This window comes from Thalassophryne amazonica, chromosome 1 (assembly GCF_902500255.1).
Source record: "Thalassophryne amazonica chromosome 1, fThaAma1.1, whole genome shotgun sequence".
In the NCBI taxonomy this organism is placed as follows: domain Eukaryota; kingdom Metazoa; phylum Chordata; class Actinopteri; order Batrachoidiformes; family Batrachoididae; genus Thalassophryne; species Thalassophryne amazonica.
Window position 1 is genome coordinate 105,923,813 of NC_047103.1, and position 19,132 is coordinate 105,942,944.

The following is a 19,132-nucleotide window of genomic DNA, read 5'->3' on the forward strand; positions in this document are numbered from 1 at the left end:
AAAAGTGCAATGTTTGCCAACAATAAGGCATGGCTCAAGCCCCTTTCACACTGGCGCAAATGTAAAGCTGCATATTTAGGCATTGTGTTTTGTTTAAGTACGCCTGAAATGCATGTGTACTCAGCGTCTTTCCCTGATTGTTGCATTCGTAGATTTGACTGCAGCTGCCTGTGTTTGATTTTTAATGTGTGCACACAGCCTCATGTAGCCCTTGCTACTATTTAAAACCAATTCAACTCTTTTTCAGTTTACCCCTGCCGGCTGTGCAGAACACTGCACTTGGAAAACAGTGGAATGTATCATGAGGTTTTTACAGTTGAATTACTGCAATGTATGTAGATAAAGCTGCTATTTTCTGCCTCTGTGGAAGTGTGCTCACGTCTCTACTACACAGTGTGGTGCACGTCAGAAACAGAGTCATTTAACAATATTTATTATTTTTATTTATTTATTCATTTATTTTTGTCTTGGTGGATCATTTTCATTGTGTACAGATGCTGCTGAATCTGGCTGTGGTAAAGGCTGCTGTGAATGAAGCGCTGTGACTATTTAAACTTTGAAAGCTCTGGTTGCTCCCATCAGGTCCGCTGATCTGATCAGACCTGATCACACTGACATGTAGCAACTGAGCTTTTATTTTAAAGAGTCACAGCGCTTATTCAGGTTTGATCAGACCTGATCCATCAGGAGGTCTGATGATTTCACCGACATGCAGCGACTGCACTTTTAATTTAAAGGTTCACAGCGCTTATTCAGGTTTGATCAGACCTGATCGATTAGGACGTCTGCAACTCCGCTTTTATTTCAAGAGTCACATCACTTATTCAAGTTTGATCAGACCTGATTTTTCAGGGCGTCTAATGATCGCAGACATGTAGCGACTGAGCTTTTATTTTAAAGAGTTACAGCGCTTATTCAGGTTTGATCAGACCTGATCGATCAGGGAGTCTGATGATCGCACCGACATGCAGCGACTCCACTTTTATTTTCAAGAGTCACATCACTTATTCAAGTTTGATCAGACCTGATTTTTCAGGGCATCTGATGATCGCAGACATGCAGCGACTGCGCTTTTATTTTGAAAAGTCACATCGCTTATTCAGGTTTGATCAGACCTGATTTTTCAGGGTATCTGATGATCGCAGACATGCAGCGACTGGGCTTTTATTTTAAAGAGTCATGTCGCTTATTCAGGTTTGATCCGACCTGATCGATTAGGGCGTCTGATGATTGCACCGACATGCAGCGACTGCACTTTTATTTTAAAGATTCACAATGCTTATTCAAGTTTGATCAGACCTGATCGATTAGGGCGTCTCATGATCGCACCGACATGCAGCGACTGGGCTTTTATTTTAAAGAGTCATGTCACTTATTCAAGTTTGATCAGACCTGATTTTTCAGGGCATCTGATGATCGCAGGCATTCAGCGATGGCACTTTTATTTTGAAAAGTCACATCGCTTATTCAGGTTTGATCAGACTTGATTTTTCAGGGTGTCTGATGATCGCAGACATGCAGCGACTGGACTTTTATTTTAAAGAGTCACGTCGCTTATTAGGGTTTGATCAGACCTGATCCATGAGGAGGTCTGATGATCGCACAGATATGCAGTGACTGCGTTTTTATTTTAAAGAGTCACAGCGCTTATTCAGGTTTGATCAGACCTGATCGATTAGGGCGTCTGATGATTGCACCGACATGCAGCGACTGCACTTTTATTTTAAAGATTCACAGTGCTTATTCAGGTTTGATCAGATCTGATCGATTAGGGCGTCTCATGATCGCACCGACATGCAACGACTCCGCTTTTATTTTCAAGAGTCACATCACTTATTCAAGTTTGATCAGACCTGATTTTTCAGGGCATCTGATGATCGCAGACATGCAGCAACTGGGCTTTTATTTTAAAGAGTCACAGCGCTTATTCAAGTTTGATCAGAGCTGATCGATCAGGGCATCTGATGATTGCACAGACATGCAGCGACTCCGCTTTTATTTTGAAGAGTCACATCACTTATTCAGGTTTGATCAGACCTGATCCATCAGGAGGTCTGATGATTGCACAGACATGCAGTGACTGCGTTTTTATTTTCAACAGTCACATCACTTATTCAAGTTTGATCAGACCCGATTTTTCAGGGCATTTGATGATCGCAGACATGCAGCGACTGGGCTTTTATTTTAAAGAGTCACAGCGCTTATTCAGGTTTGATCAGACCTGATCGATCAGGACATCTGATGATCGTACAGACATGCACCGACTCCGCTTTTATTTTGAAGAGTCACATCACTTATTCAGGATTGATCAGACCTGATCGATCAGGGCGTCTGTTGATCGCACCGACATGCAGCGACGACACTTTTATTTTAAAGAATTACAGCGCTTATTCAGGTTTGATCAGACCCGATCGATCAACAATGTCTGATGAGCGCACCGATATGCAGCGACGGCGCTTTTATTTTAAAGAGACACAGGTTTGATCAGACCTGAGACAGTGTGAGAGAGAGAGAGCAACAGAGGGAGAGAGAGCGACCAACCTGCTGTTTTTGTTCTGTTTCTGGATTTCTGAGTTGAGGTTTGGTTACCTGTTAGCACACACATGTCCATCAGTTCGATCAGCTGTTCTGATCACACAGAGGCGCTGTGGGCTGAGATATATATATATATATATATATATATATATATATATATATATATATATATATATATATATATATATATATATATATATATACAGTGAGGAAAATAAGTATTTGAACACCCTGCAATTTTGCAAGTTCTCCCACTTAGAAATCATTGAGGGGTCTGAAATTTTCATCTTAGGTGCATGTCCACCGTGAGAGACATAATCTAAAAAAAAAAAATCCGGAAATCACAATGTATGATTTTTTAATAATTTATTTGTATGTTACTGCTGCAAATAAGTATTTCAACACCTGTGAAAATCAATGTTAATATTTGGTACAGTAGCGTTTGTTTGCAATTACAGAAGTCAAACATTTCCTGTAGTTTCTCACCAGGTTTGCACACACTGCAGTAGGGATTTTGGCCCAATCCTCCACACAGATCTTCTCTAGATCAGCCAGGTTACTGGGCTGTCACTGAGAAACATGGAGTTTGAGCTCCCTCCAAAGATTTTTTATTGGGTTTTGGTCTGGAGACTGGCCAGGCCACTCCAGAACCTTGATATGCTTCTAAAGGAGCCGCTCCTTGGTTATCCTGGCTGTGTGCTTTGGGTCATTGGCATGTTGGAAGATCCAACCACGACCCATCTTCAATGCTCTAAATGAGGGAAGGATGTTGTTCCCCAAAATCTCACAATACATGGCCCCGGTCATCCTCTCCTTAATACATTGCAGTCGTCCTGTCCCATGTGCAGAAAAAACACCTCCAAAGCATGATGCTTCCACCCCCATGCTTCACAGAAGGGACGGTGTTTTTGGGATGGTACTCAGCATTCTTCTTCCTCCAAACACGGCGAGTGGAATTAAGACCAAAAAGTTCTATTTTGGTCTCATCTGACCACATAACTTTCTCCCATGACTCCTCTGTGTCATCCAAATGGTCATGGGCAAACTTAAGACGGGCCTGGACGTGTGCTGATTTAAGCAGGGGAACCTTCTGTGCCATGCATGATTTTAACCCATGACGTCTTCGTGTATTACCCACAGTAACCTTGGAAACAGTGGTGCCAGCTCTCTTCAGGTCATTGATCAGCTCCTCCTGTGCAGTTCTAGGCTGATTGCTCACCTTTCTTAGGATCACTGATACGCCACGAGGTGGGATCTTGCATGGAGCCCCAGTCCGAGGGAGATTGACAGTCATGTTTAGCTTCTTCCATTTTCTAATAATTGCACCAAGCTGCTTGGCAACTGCCCCGTAGCCTTTTCCAGCCTTGTGGAGGTCTACAATTTTGTCTCTGGTGCCTTTGGACAGCTCTTTGGTCTTAGCCATGTTAGTAGTAGGAGTCTTTATGATTGTGTGGGGTGGACAGGTGTCTTTATGCAGCTAACAACCTCAAATAGGTGCTTCTAATTTGAAATAATAAGTGGAGTGGAGGTGGACTTTTTAGAGGGGGACTAACAGGTCTGTGAGGGCCAGAATGTCTGCTGATTGGCAGGTGTTCAAATACTTATTTGCAGCAGTAACATACAAATAAATGATTAAAAATCAAACATTGTGATTTCCGGATTTTTTTATTATTATTATTATTATGTCTCTCACAGTGGACATGCACCTAAGATGATAATTTCAGACCCCTCCATTTCTAAGTGGGAGAACTTGCAAAATCGCAGGGTGTTCAAATACTTATTTTCCTCACTATATATATATATATATAATCTTAAAAGTAGAGAGGGTGTCTGTCTCCCTGATCCGAATTGGGAGCAGGTTCCACAGGAGAGGAGCCTGAACCAGCTCCCAATTCGGATCAGGGAGACAGACACCCTATCAACTTTTAAGATTAGGCTTAAAACTTTCCTTTTTGCTAAAGCTTATAGTTAGGGCTGGATCAGGTGACCCTGAACCATCCCTTAGTTATGCTGCTATAGACTTAGAATGCTGGGGGGCTTCCCATGATGCACTGAGTGTTTCTTTCTCTTTTTGTTCTGTATGCACCACTCTGCATTCAATCATTAGTGATTGATCTTTGCTCCCCTCCACAGCATGTCTTTTTCCTGATTCTCTCCCTCAGCCAAACCAGTCCCAGCAGAGGACTGCCCCTCCATGAGCCTGGTTCTGCTGGAGGTTTCTTCCTCGGACGCAGCTCGGAGAACCGACCAGCGTTTGAAGGACCCAGTATGAAATAAGCAGAGCACGGTACAAAGGCTAACTGAATTTAATACATAACAGTGATACAAAAAATAACAAAAGAAAGTGCGGTCTGGCGTGGTGCGCTCCCAGCAGCGCTAACGGTCCGGAGCCAGAAGCTGTTCGGACCCAAGGACCCCGCCGACACCCCCCAGGTGGCCGCAACAAACCGAGTCAGTGAAAGAAGGAACCATTATGTGAGTCCACACTCTACACACAGAGAGAACACTTAAAGGTGTACAAACAGCAAACACTTCCTGGCTTGATTACTAATCAGCTTCCCAACCTGCAGGCATGGAACATCCAGTTCACAAAACTCCACTGCAGTGGAAGCCGATACATGACTAACATACAGCTCAATATAAAAAGGTGTGAGGGACACCACATTTACTGACTGTATAAATGTTAGTCACAAAATCTAACATACCTCAGGAAGTGTGCTGACGAGCGTGAGACCTCACCCCCTCCTCTTTCACAGACCGTGCATCAAACCCTGGACGTTCTCTGCATCCACTGATGATGAGATGGCTCCCGAGACGACGATCTCACCCATCTGGTCACAAGGTCGAGTCTCTGGCAAATACACACTGTATACTCCAGTCTTAAATGCCACCATGTTCCAATCCATATAGATGCACCTCAGCTGTGAGTCCTGACGAGCCGCAGGTGATCAGGGTGAGGTCCTGATAACCTCAGCAACACAGCCACTCAGTCCCAAATGCAAGCCACCTGGAAGGAAAAACAAAAGACAGAAACAAAAAGGCAGCCAGGCCCCCCAGCCATACAACAGTACCCCACCCTCACGGGAAGCCTCCCGGCGACCACACAAACCTGGCCCAGGAGAAACACCCCCCTCCAGGGACCATGGCTGGAAACCGCATCTGCATTCGTCTTCCAACAGAATGGTTGATGTCCTCTCCTCTGGCTGCATCCTTGCCTTTGTTTCAGTCAGTCACTTAGCACAGGTGTGGCCAGGAGTTCCCAAACCTGTGCGGTCAGCCCTCATCCAACCATGTGCGGTCATTAGTCACAAAACAAAAAAGACAAACACAAACAACCAAACCACCCCCCCCCCCTCCCCAGGGGACCGTCCTATCAAACCCCGGGATGAGGAGAAAAACCCCAAACTTAAGCTCACAAACAAAAGCGCCAAAACACCCCCCCCCCCCCCCCCCCCCCCAAACGACATGTAGGGACCAACACCCCCCAGAGGACTTCCCGCCAGCTCCAGGAGTAATAACCACAGCCGAGGTCCCTCTGGGATCCAACGTCACCCACGGGGACTCCCAGAGGACCACTCGTCAACCCCAGGAGACGCCTCCCCTCACGACCAATGGACCCAGCCCCGGCCGTCTATGGCTAGATGGACCCACAGCCCTTTCCCCCCCAGAGGACACCACAGTCAAACCCTGAGGGCGGAAACTGGGGGGAAAACACCCCCCCCCCCCCCCAGGTGCAGAGGTTACCTGGGAAACGCCCAGCATAACCACACTGCACCACTCCAGCAACGCCGACACTACGGCTCACACGGCTGGAGCCAGAGGAGAAGAGAGGGAACAAAAAGAAAATACCCCAAACCCCCCCCTCCCCTCCCGGGTGCAGAGGTTACCTGGGAAACGCCCAGCACAACCTAACTGCACTACTCCAGCAACGCCGACACTACGGCTCACACGGCTGGAGTCAGAGGAGAAGAGAGGGCATAACAAAAAACAAAACAAAAAAAAAGAAAGAAAAAACAACAACCCAAATACCCCCCCCATGACCCCCCAGGGGGACCGTCCCATCAAACCCTGGGAGGCAAAACCGAAAAAAAATAATAAAAAGAAAGACTAACAGACTGACATAAGGTTGCTCGGGTCTTTTTTTTTTTTTTTTTTTTTTGGCAGAACTGCAGGGTCACGACCCCAGACACTAAATAGTGAAAAACAAAAAATAAAATCCCACACAAAAACCAACTCAAAAAACACCCACACAAAATGAACTAACACAAAACAAATAAGTGATTTATACCGTCAAGCTCCAACAAATGGAACACACCTGTTCCAACTTAAGAGCTTGACGGTAATGTGACTCAGTCACCAAAAGAGGGAGCCAAAGTGCTAAAAATGAAAAACCCCCTTTGGTAACTGAGAAAACAAACTCATGCTGCCTTTCTGTGAGCAGCACACAACCAAAAATGTGATTCAACTAAATAACACCGGAGCTGACACAACAGACGCAGTAGCTATCATTACCCAGGGAAACGGGGCTACGACTGTAACACAGGAAGCACCGCGACCCGTGCCACAGAGCTCCGCCGTGCGCGTTCACCCATTACAGACTCACTCCTGCAGCTCCCGTTCAAACCTCTTATCCGGTCGAAGTGCGACGCGAAGCCGTCGCCAGTCACACTCCACCACGACCCACGGATAAGGCACACACAGGAACACGGCTGCAAGAGAGCACAAATCAGTATTCAGTAATGGGTTCTCAAACACGCACCATCCGGGCGGAGAGCACCCGCAACTGATCCGGATAACTTCTGAACATCTGCTGCCGCCTTCCCGGCGCGTTACCGTCTCTGCTACCGCTGGGTCCGTGATGTTTGGCCAGAGACTACTGTTATGTGTCGGACGCAGCTCGGAGAACCGACCAGCGTTTGAAGGACCCAGTATGAAATAAGCAGAACACGGTACAAAGGCTAACTGAATTTAATACATAACAGTGATACAAAAAATAACAAAAGAAAGTGCGGTCTGGCGTGGTGCGCTCCCAGCAGCGCTAACGGTCCGGAGCCAGAAGCTGTTCGGACCCAAGGACCCCGCCGACACCCCCCAGGTGGCCGCAACAAACCGAGTCTGTGAAAGAAGGAACCATTATGTGAGTCCACACTCTACACACAGAGAGAACACTTAAAGGTGTACAAACAGCAAACACTTCCTGGCTTGATTACTAATCAGCTTCCCAACCTGCAGGCATGGAACATCCAGTTCACAAAACTCCACTGCAGTGGAAGCCGATACATGACTAACATACAGCTCAATATAAAAAGGTGTGAGGGACACCACATTTACTGACTGTATAAATGTTAGTCACAAAATCTAACGTACCTCAGGAAGTGTGCTGACGAGCGTGAGACCTCACCCCCTCCTCTTTCACAGACCGTGCATCAAACCCTGGACGTTCTCTGCATCCACTGATGATGAGATGGCTCCCGAGACGACGATCTCACCCGTCTGGTCACAAGGTCGAGTCTCTGGCAAATACACACTGTATACTCCAGTCTTAAATGCCACCATGTTCCAATCCATATAGATGCACCTCAGCTGTGAGTCCTGACGAGCCGCAGGTGATCAGGGTGAGGTCCTGATAACCTCAGCAACACAGCCACTCAGTCCCAAATGCAAGCCACCTGGAAGGAAAAACAAAAGACAGAAACAAAAAGGCAGCCAGACCCCCCAGCCATACAACAAAAAGGGAGTTTTTCCTTCCCACTGTCGCCAAGTGCTTGCTCACAGGGGGTCATTTTGACCGTTGGGGTTTTTCCGTAATTATTGTATGGCTTTGCCTTGCAATATAAAGTGCCTTGAGGCAACTGCTATATAAATAAAATTAATTTGAAATTGATTTGATTTGATTTGAAAGCTGAAGGCTCTGCCTCCCATTCTACTCTTAAAAACCCTAGTAAGCCTGCAGTCTGAGAGCGAAGCGCTCTATTGGGGTGATATGGTACTAAGAGGTCCCTAAGATAAGATGAGACCTGATTATTCAAAATCTTATAAGTAAGAAGAAGAATTTTAAATTCTATTCTAGAATTAACAGGAAGCCAATGAAGAGAGGCCAATATGGGTGAAATATGCTTCCCGTCAGTACTCTCGCTGCAGCATTTTGAATTAACTGAAGGCTTTTCAGGGAACTTTTAGGACAACCTGATAATAATGAATTACAATAGTCCAGCCTAGAGGAAATAAATGCATGAATTACTTTTTCAGCATCACTCTGAGACAAGACCTTTCTAATTTTAGAGATATTGCTCAAATGCAAAAAAGCAGTCCTACATATTTGTTTAATATGCACATTGAATGACATATCCTGATCAAAAATGACTCCAAGATTTCTCACAGTATTACTAGAGGTCAGGGTAATGCCATCCAGAGTAAGGATCTGGTTAGACACCATGTTTCTAAGATTTGTGGGGCCAAGTACAATAACTTCAGTTTTATCTGAATTTAAAAGCAGGAAATTAGAGGTCACTCATGTCTTTATATCTGTAAGACATTCCTGCAGTTTAACTAATTGGTGTGTGTCCTCTGGCTTCATGGATAGATAAAGCTGGGTATCATCTGTGTAACAATGAAAATTTAAGCAATGCTTTCTAATAATACTGCCTAAGGGAAGCATGTATAAAGTGAATAAAATTGGTCCTAGCACAGAACCTTGTGGAACTCCATAATTAACCTTAGTCTGTGAAGAAGACTCCCCATTTACATGAACAAATTGTAATCTATTAGATAAATATGATTCAAACCAATGCAGCGCAGTGCCTTTAATATCTATGGCATGCTCTAATTTCTGTAATAAAATTTTATGGTCAACAGTATCAAAAGCAGCACTGAGGTCTAACAGGACAAGCACAGAGATGAGTCCACTGTCTGAGGCCATAAGATCATTTGTAACCTTCACTAATGCTGTTTCTGTACTATGATGAATTGAATGAACCTGACTGAAACTCTTCAAATAGACCATTCCTCTGCAGATGATCAGTTAGCTGTTTTACAACTACCCTTTCAAGAATTTTTGAGAGAAAAGGAAGGTTGGAGATTGGCCTAAAATTAGCTAAGATAGCTGGGTCAAGTGATGGCTTTTTAAGTAATGGTTTAATTACTGCCACCTTAAAAGCCTGTGGTACATAGCCAACTAATAAAGATAGATTGATCATATTTAAGATCGAAGCATTAATTAATGGTAGGGCTTCCTTGAGCAGCCTGGTAGGAATGGGGTCTAATAGACATGTTGATGGTTTGGAGGAAGTGTCTAATGAACAATCGGAGAGAAACAGTCTAACCAAATACCAGCATTACTGAAAGCAGACGAACATAAAGATATGTCTTTTGGATGGTTATGAATAATTTTTTCTCTAATAGTTAAAATTTTATTTGCAAAGAAAGTCATGAAGTCATTACTAGTTAAAGTTAAAGGAATACTCAGCTCAATACAGCTCTGACTCTTTGTCAACCTGGCTACAGTGCTGAAAAGAAACCTGGGGTTGTTCTTATTTTCTTCAATTAGTGATGAGTAGCAAGATGTCCTAGCTTTACGGAGGGCTTTTTTTTATAGCGCAAACAGACTCTTTTTCCAGGCTAAGTGAAGATCTTCTAAATTAGTGAGACGCCATTTCCTCTCCAACTTACGGGTTATCTGCTTTAAGCTTCGAGTTTGTGAGTTATAACACGGAGTCAGGCACTTCTGATTTAAGGCTCTCTTTTTCAGAGGAGCTACAGCATCCAAGGTTGTGCTCAATGAGGATGTAAAACTATTGACGAGATAATCTATCTCACTCATAGAGTTTAGGTACCTACTCTGCACTGTGTTGGTATATGGCATTGGAGAACATAACAAAGAAGGAATCATATCCTTAAACCTAGTTACAGCGCTTTCTGAAAGACTTCTACTGTAATGAAACTTATTCCCCACTGCTGGGTAGTCCATTAAAGTAATGTGAATGTTATTAAGAAATGATCAGACAGAAGGGAGTTTTCAGGGAATACTGTTAATTCTTCAATTTCCATACCATAAGTCAAAACAAGATCTAAAGTATGATTAAAGTGGTGGGTGGACTCATTTACATTTTGAGCAAAGCCAATTGAGTCTAATAATAGATTAAATGCAGTGTTGAGGCTGTCATTCTCAGCATCTATGTGGATGTTAAAATCGCCCACTATAATTATCTTATCTGAACTAAGCACTAAGTCAGACAAAAGGTCTGAAAATTCACAGAGAAACTCGCAGTAACGACCAGGAGGATGATAGATAACAACAAATAAAACTGGTTTTTGGGACTTCCCATTTGGATGGACAAGACTGAGTAAAGCTTTCAAATGAATTAAAGCTCTCTCTGGGTTTTTGATTAATTAATAAGCTGGAGTGGAAGATTGCTGCTAATCCTCCCCCTCGGCCCGTGCTACGAGCATTCTGACAGTTAGTGTGACTCGGGGGTGTTGACTCATTTAAACTAACATATTCATCCTGCTGTAACCAGGTTTCTGTAAGGCAGAATAAATCAATATGTTGATCAATTATTATATCATTTCTCACAGGGACTTAGAAGAGAGAGATCTAATGTTTAATAGACCACATTTAACTGTTTTAGTCTGTGGTGCAGTTGAAGGTGCTATATTATTTTTTCTTTTTGAATTTTTATGCTTAAATAGATTTTTACTGGTTGTTGGTGGTCTGGGAGCAGGCACCATCTCTACGGGGATAGGGTATTGGGGGGATGGCAGGGGGAGAGAAGCTGCAGAGAGGTGTGTAAGACTACAACTCTGCTTCCTGGTCCCAACCCTGGATAGTCACGGTTTGGAGGTTTTAATAAAATTGGCCAGATTTCTAGAAATGAGAGCTGCTCCATCCAAAGTGGGATGGATGCCGTCTCTCCTAACAAGACCAGGTTTTCCCCAGAAGCTTTGCCAATTAACTATGAAGCCCACCTCATTTTTTGGACACCACTCAGACAACCAGCAATTCAAGGAGAACATGCGACTAAACATGTCACTCCCGTTCCGATTGGGGAGGGGTCCAGAGAAAACTACAGAGTCCGACATTGTTTTTGCAAAGTTACACACCGATTCAATGTTCATTTTAGTGACCTCCGATTGGCGTAACCGGGTGTCATTACTGCCGACGTGAATTACAATCTTACCGAATTTACGCTTAGCCTTAGCCAGCAGTTTCAAATTTCCTTCAATGTCGCCTGCTCTGGCCCCCGGAAGACAATTGTCTATGGTTGCTGGTGTCGCTAACTTAACATTTCCCCCTCTCCCATCCACAACATGTCTTTTTCCGGGTTCTCTCCCCCAGCCCCAACCAGTCCCAGCAGAAGACTGCCCCTCCCTGAGCCTGGTTCTGCTGGAGGCTTCTTCCTGTTAAAAGGGAGTTTTTCCTTCCCACTGTCGCCAAGTGCTTGCTCACAGGGGGTCGTTTTGACGTTGGGGTTTTTCCGTAATTATTGTATGGCTTTGCCTTACAATATAAAGCACCTTGGGGCAACTGTTTGTTGTGATTTGGCGCAATATAAATAAAATTGATTTGATTTCTCAAAACAGAGTCGCCAATAACCAGAGTTTGTTCCTCGGCGGGTGTGTCGCCGAGTGTGGAAAAACAGTTAGAAATGTGAACGGGTTGGTGGTGTACAGGGGGCTTGTGTTTAGGACTACGCTTCCTCCTCACAGTCACCCAGCCGGCCTGCTTTCCCGGCTGCTTGGGATCTGCTGGGGAGCAGCTAACGGCGGCTAAGCTACCTTGGTCCGCACCGACTACAGGGGCCTGGCTAGCTGTAGGATTTTCCAAGGTGCGGAGCCGAGTCTCTAGTTCGCCCAGTATGGCCTCCAAAGCTACGAATAAGCTACACTTATTACAAGTACCATTACTGCTAAAAGAGGCCGAGGAATAACTAAACATTTCACACCCAGAGCAGAGAAGTGTGGGAGAGACAGGAGAAGCCGCCATGCTAAACCGGCTAAGAGCTAGTAGCTGCGCTAAGCTAGCGGATTCCTAAAAACACACAATAACTATCAAAGATAACGTTTTCATTATCGGATTATCTTTTTAGATAACTTTAAAAAAAATTATCGGACTAATTATCTTTCGATGAATTTTTGTCCGATAACTTTTAGACCGATAACATAGTAAACAAAGCTGAACAGCAGCAAACATTTTTAAAATTGATAATCAGTTGAGCACCTACCTGATAAAAGTTTCCTAATAGATGTATGGTTCCACCCTATGCAAACAGAAAACAGCTGCTTCTATGAAGAACACTAATCTCTGTAAGTAAAAGAAAAACTGGCTTTTAAGAAGAAAAAGAAAAAAAAATCATTTCTTTTAACACCATACTAATATGCTGGCAATATCACCCAAGTCATCCAGAGGCATACATTTTTAACTTATGGTTCAGATTTTAACCAAACTAATTTTGGACAACTTATTTAAAATTACTGTCATGTCTGAACTTTTATAAAGTGAAAATAACAGATATATGTTTTAGTTTTAACGTAATGTGCTAATTTTTTAAGTTTTAGTGTGGACATGCTGTCCCGAGCAGTGCATTATGGGTAGGATTAGTACGTTCACGACAGGACAAATGCATTTCAGATGCTCTGTTCAGGCTCCACGGACAACAGCATTAAACTCTAGTGCCTAAAACTCTCGTGAATATATTCTCTGGGTTTACAGACGTTATTGTATTTGCGTTTGTTAAATTCCACGCATCTTAAATGTCGCAGCAGACATGGATTATCTGGAATTTTGTTTTGGAAAGATTTCAAGGCCTCTACTGCCATCTACTGGCCAGTAGTGTTCATGGCAGTTCATGGCAGTATTCGTCCTGAAGATGAGCAGACACTGTATATTTTTAATCACAAGCTAAATTTTTTCAAACTTAATTTACAAAAACTCTTGATGGGAGACATCAAAGTTTAAAAACAAAATGACAAAAAAAAAACATTACGGGACAGCTCTGCGGTGTTTGCACATGCACAGTGCGAGCGGTTGGACACTTGTTGCCCCTCACTCAGCAGCAGGAAACCCTCATGACGGCCAACCAGAATAATATCAAACAGGTTTGATTTTCATTCGACCATAGGATCAGCAATTAGGAGGTGGTCGTGAGATGTTAAACGCAGCTTGTTACTCCATGTACACTACATGATGCAGGACGCGCGATAAACCTGAAACCGGTCCAAAAAATTCTCACATGAATAAAAAATCATCAGAACATTCTCACATTCTCTCCACATGCAAAACATGTTGTGATGACACTTCAGGGGTTCCGTAAAAATGCCTGTTTTTAAAAATAAAAAATGGAATATTTTACAAAAGCACATCTGTAAACACCAACACATGACACACATCACATTAACATGTTGGTTTACATAGTGAATGACTGAACCAATCAGTGTTTAGCAGAGGTACATTTTACCCAGAATCCTTTGTGATCTGTCTGTGTTTGTTAGAAAACCTCAGAATTAGTGCATTATTCAACATTAAAAGATATATGTTATATTTTAACTTTGTACAAATGACAGAATTGACATTAATGGAGTTATTCTATCAGTATTCATTTTATTTATACACCAAACCATAAGTCAGTATGACTTTATTTTCCATGACCAGAAGGTTGTGAGTGGTAGAAAGTTGGCCTTGATGACTGCTCTCAGTGTATTGCTGCACTGTAAGCTGTTTAGTAAATAAGAGCTTCCAGCAGGAGGCAGAATGTTCAAACATATAAGTGTGGGCTCATTGTTTGGGTTTGCTGTCGCTTTGATGTTTCTAGAAGCGATCATGGTGTTTAAACTCAAATTCAGTTTATTAGTAGTTGCAAATAAAGTAGAAACAATACTGGAATTTATCGGTTATCTGTAACTTCCGATACATTTTTGGGTGGTTTATCGTTATCAAACATAACTTTTCAGTTATCTGATCATCTGTTATCAAAGTTAATTTTTTGGTTATCTGTACCCACCACTGTATATATACGAGGTCTGTTAGAAAAGTATCCGACCTTTTTATTTTTTTCAAAAGCCATATGGATTTGAATCATGTGTGATTGCATCAGCCAAGCTTGAACCTTCGTGCGCATGCGTGAGTTTTTTCACGCCTGTCGGTTGCGTCATTCGCCTGTGAGCAGGCTTTGTGTGAGCAGTGGTCCACCCCTCTCGTCGTTTTTTTATTGCGAATAAATGTCTGAACGATTTGGAGCTTTGCTGCATCAATTTTTTTCCAGAAACTGTGAGAGACCTCCAGATGGACACCGTTCGGAAAATTAATATGGCTTTCAGGGATGATTTTGTGGGGATTACACAGATTAAGGAGTGTTACTGCCGCTTTAAGGACGGCCCACAACTGTTGAGAGCGCGCTGCGCTCCCAGCACCGATCGACAGGCTCACACCCCGCTGAAACAATCAGATCATTTCCAACGTGAAGGCTTTGTTGATCCGGGACGTCATCTGACTTTCACAAAAAGGCAAGAGACATGGACATCAGCACTTTTTCGGCACATTCCACTGTTACAGGAGTTTTTTCATGGAAAGAAAAGCGGAGAGACGCGCCACGGAGCTGTCATTACGTGGCATAAAACCACCTCCGTGTTGGTCTCACAGGACGGCTTTCAGGTGGATTTCAGATGGCTGTCGGTTGCTTTTCAGTCGTGTGATTATCCGAGAAATTGAGCATGAGCTGGACATGCCCCAACATGTCCTGTGAGGCTTCATCACGGCATTGCTTTGCGCCATGCGGCTCCACCGCGACGCGCGGAACTCCGCTTCTCTTTCCATGACAAAAACTCCTGTAACAGTGGAATGTGCCGTTCATTTCTAAACTGGACGCTGTCTAGATCCGGTATGTCGTCTGACTAGCACAGGAATTGTGAAAAGACGTGGACATCAGCACTTTTTCGGCACATTGAGACAGACGTGCGGAGGAGTTCCGCGCGTCGCGTTGGAGCCGCATTGCGCAAAGCAACGCCGTGATGAAGCCTCACAGGACATGTTGGGGCATGTCCAGCTCATGCTCAATTTCTCGGATAATCACACGACTGAAAAGCAACCGACAGCCATCTGAAATCCACCTGAAAGCCGTCCTGTGAGACCAAAACGGAGGTGGTTTTGTGCCGCATAATGAACGGCTCCGTGGCGCGTCCCTCCGCTTTTCTTTCCATGAAAAAAACTCCTGTAACAGTGGAATGTGCCGAAAAAGTGCTGATGTCCACGTCTCCTGCCTTTTTGTGAAAGTCAGATGACGTCCCGGATCAACAAAGCCTTCACATTGGAAATGGTCTGGTTGTTTCAGCGGGGTGTGAGCCTGTCGCGGCACACTCTCAGCAGTTGTGGGCCGTCCTTAAAGCGGCAGTAACACTCCTTAATCTGTGTAATCCCCACAAAATCGTCCCTGAAAGCCATATTAATTTTCCGAACGGTGTCCACCTGGAGGTCTCTCACAGTTTCTGGAAAAAAAAAATTGATGCAGCAAAGCTCCAAATCGTTCAGACATTTATTCGCAATTAAAAAACGACGAGAGGGGTGGACCAGTGCTCACACAAAGCCTGCTCACAGGCGAATGACGCCACCGACAGGCGTGAAAAAACTCACGCATGTGCATGAAGGTTCAAGCTTGGCTGATGCAATCACACATGATTCAAATCCATATGGTTTTTGAAAAAAATAAAAAGGTCGGATACTTTTCTAACAGATCTCGTATATATATATATATATATATATATATATATATATATATATATATATATATATATATATATATATATATATATATATATATATAAAACGTGAATGATATTCATGTTTTGTGAGACCCATGTTCACGTTTGGGGAGATATTTTTCAGTATTCATGTTTTGTAATTAATGGTTTGTGGATAATTCACGATTTGCACCGCTCATCAGTGGTGGAGGATTTTTCATCTCCATAATTTGGGCGACACAACATGGATGACAGTGGACAGAGTCCGATTAGCTGCAGGTCCATCAATGCTTGAAACTGGAGGTGTCAGAGCCAGGCGGTGCAGGTGGATGAGTGGTAAGATAATGTTAACAGCTTATGGCCAACATTTTTAAGTTTTAAAGCCATGCAACTGCAGTGATCCTCTTTGAATGTACCACAGAAAATATTCAGCAAAACTCAAGAGTGAGAAACCAAATCCAACCCCCCCCCCCCCCCAACCCATAAAGGTAAGTGTGTCTGTGTATCTTTGTATGACAGTTTACAGTGTATAGTGACTACAACATGTCACTAGGTTGCAGTAATGTCCTGACATGTAAAATGGAGGGACCATAAGTCAGGAAATGCAGGAAAAATAGAATAAAAGATGAGTTCCAGTATTTTTTTAAGTTGTATATTACATTAGTAATAAGTATGGTTTACAGTTATACTACATGAGAAAGAATTGTAATAAATTTACCAAATATTCCTTGAAAAACACATCCGGGTCGTCACTGACGTAGACAACAAGGCTTCTCATGATGCACTCCCTCCTTATGTTGATGTTGTTGGACTAAAACATGGGTGACAAATAAAGACATCTGGTTGTGAAGGTGGTACAGGGATTAGAGCAGTCTGAAGATCAGTGGGTTTTAGGGCTGTTATCAGTGGCGGCGCCAAGTGGGGGGCTTAAGCCCACCCAATAATGAGCCAAGCCCCCCCCCCCCCCCAGCTCCCCCAATAATTCTGCCAATAATGTGAATAGCGACTGACATATTTGTGGATCTCAACTGCAGTTTTGCACTGAGAATGTCTCAGTATTGCGTAAATGAGCAAAGTGATGAATGTGTGTGTTCGGTGATCCACCAATGCTGAATCACCCTTCACAAACAGAATTTTCAGTTTTGCAAATAAACATTTATTTGTAAAAACCCACACACAAGTTACAAATGAGAATTTTGTGTTTGTGGATCACATAGCACGTGCACAAATCAAAGGATATTTGTAAATGACCTTCTGTGCATTTGCAAGTATTAATGAGACAAATTTAACTCCATACTCCAAAAATTTAGGTTTCCTAAATATTTATTACGGCCACTCTTAAAACTTCACTTATCTTTATTTATACCTATGTGCAAGTTTACTGAACTTGCAATCATTCTAAGTGATGTGTGTGTGCATTGATACATTTTAGAGGAGCACGGGTGACTAAAACATATACCTTGGTATTTATAAAGCAATTTACTATATACGAGGTCTCTTAGATAATAAACCGACCCTTTTATTTTTTTTTTTAACTATATGGATTTGAATGACGTGCGATTACACCAATCATGCTTGAACCCTTGTGCGCATGCCTGAGTTTTTTCACGCGTGTCGGTGACGTCATTTCCCTGTGGGCAGGCCTTGAGTGAGATGTGGTCCCGCCCTCTCGGCTGAATTCCTTTGTTTCACACGCTGCTCGAGACGGCGCGCGTTGCTTTATCAAAAATTTTTCTGGACCTGTGAGGAATATCCGAGTGGACACTATTCGAGAAATTAAGCTGGTTTTCTGTGAAAAGTTTAACGGCTGATGAGAGATTATGGGGTGTTTCTGTCGGTGTAAGGACTTCCCACGGAGCGGGACGTCCTGCAGCGCTTCCAGGCGCTGTCGTCGGCCTGTTTCGAGCTGAAAACATCCTAATTTAAGGCTTAATTCACCCAAGACATCGTGAGAGAACAGAGAAGATTCAGAAGAGGCCGGCATGAGGAATTTATACGGACATTCCACTGTTTAAGGACATTTTTTAATGAAAGACGTACGCGCAAATTCGCCGAGTCATTTCCGTGACAACTCGGCAAATCTGTGTGCGCCGCGACAGGAAAAACACCTCCGTGTTGAAAACCATTTGTAGAATTCAGGCGGCTTTTAATGGCTTTCAACAAGTGAGTAACTGAGAAATTGTTTAACAGCTTGGGCATGTTCCAACTTGCCCGTTAAGATTTCCAACGGAGGTGTTTTTCCTGCCGCGACCCCCCGCGGTCAGGTCCAGCCCGACATGCGACTCTGCCCGCACGTTCTTTCATTACAAAATGACCGTTAACAATGGAATGTCCGAATAAACTCCTCATGCCGACTTCTTCTGAAAGTTCTCTGTTCTCTGACGACTTACTGCATCAACAGAGCCTGAAATGTGGAAGTTTTCAACTTGAAACGGCAAGACGCTGCCGCCTCGAAGCGCAGATCGCCATCAGGCGCCGTGGACCGTCCTTAAAGCGACACTACCAGACCAAAATCTCTCATCAGCCGTTAAAATTTTTACCGAAAACCAGCTGAATTTATTGAATGGTGTCCACTCAGTTGTGCCTTACAGTTTTGAAAAAATTTTTATCAAACAAAGCAACAGTCTCTGAGCCATTCCTAAACAATGAAAAAAAATCGACGAGCGGGTGGACGACTCCTCACTCAAAGACTGCCCACAGGCGAATGACGTAACCGACAGGCGTGAAAAAACTCTCGCATGCCCACGAGGGTCAAGCATGTCTGATGTAATCACACGTGATTCAAATCCATATGGTTTTTTGAAAAAAATAATAAGGTCGGATACTTTTCTAATAGACCTCGTATTGTTCATTTTGTGGAGCCCCTCCA

The 19,132-nt window shown here is 43.4% G+C and overlaps 1 long non-coding RNA gene across 1 annotated transcript; it reads right to left on the bottom strand.

Moving 5' to 3' along the window:
* Positions 1-459: 459 nt before the first annotated feature.
* Positions 460-2,358, bottom strand: LOC117520083. The gene is made up of 2 exons (XR_004563526.1): positions 2,315-2,358; positions 460-602 (listed from the first exon to the last, which is right to left on the bottom strand). It is a non-coding gene; the product is annotated as an uncharacterized LOC117520083 (long non-coding RNA).
* Between the last annotated feature and the right edge of the window lie 16,774 nt (positions 2,359-19,132).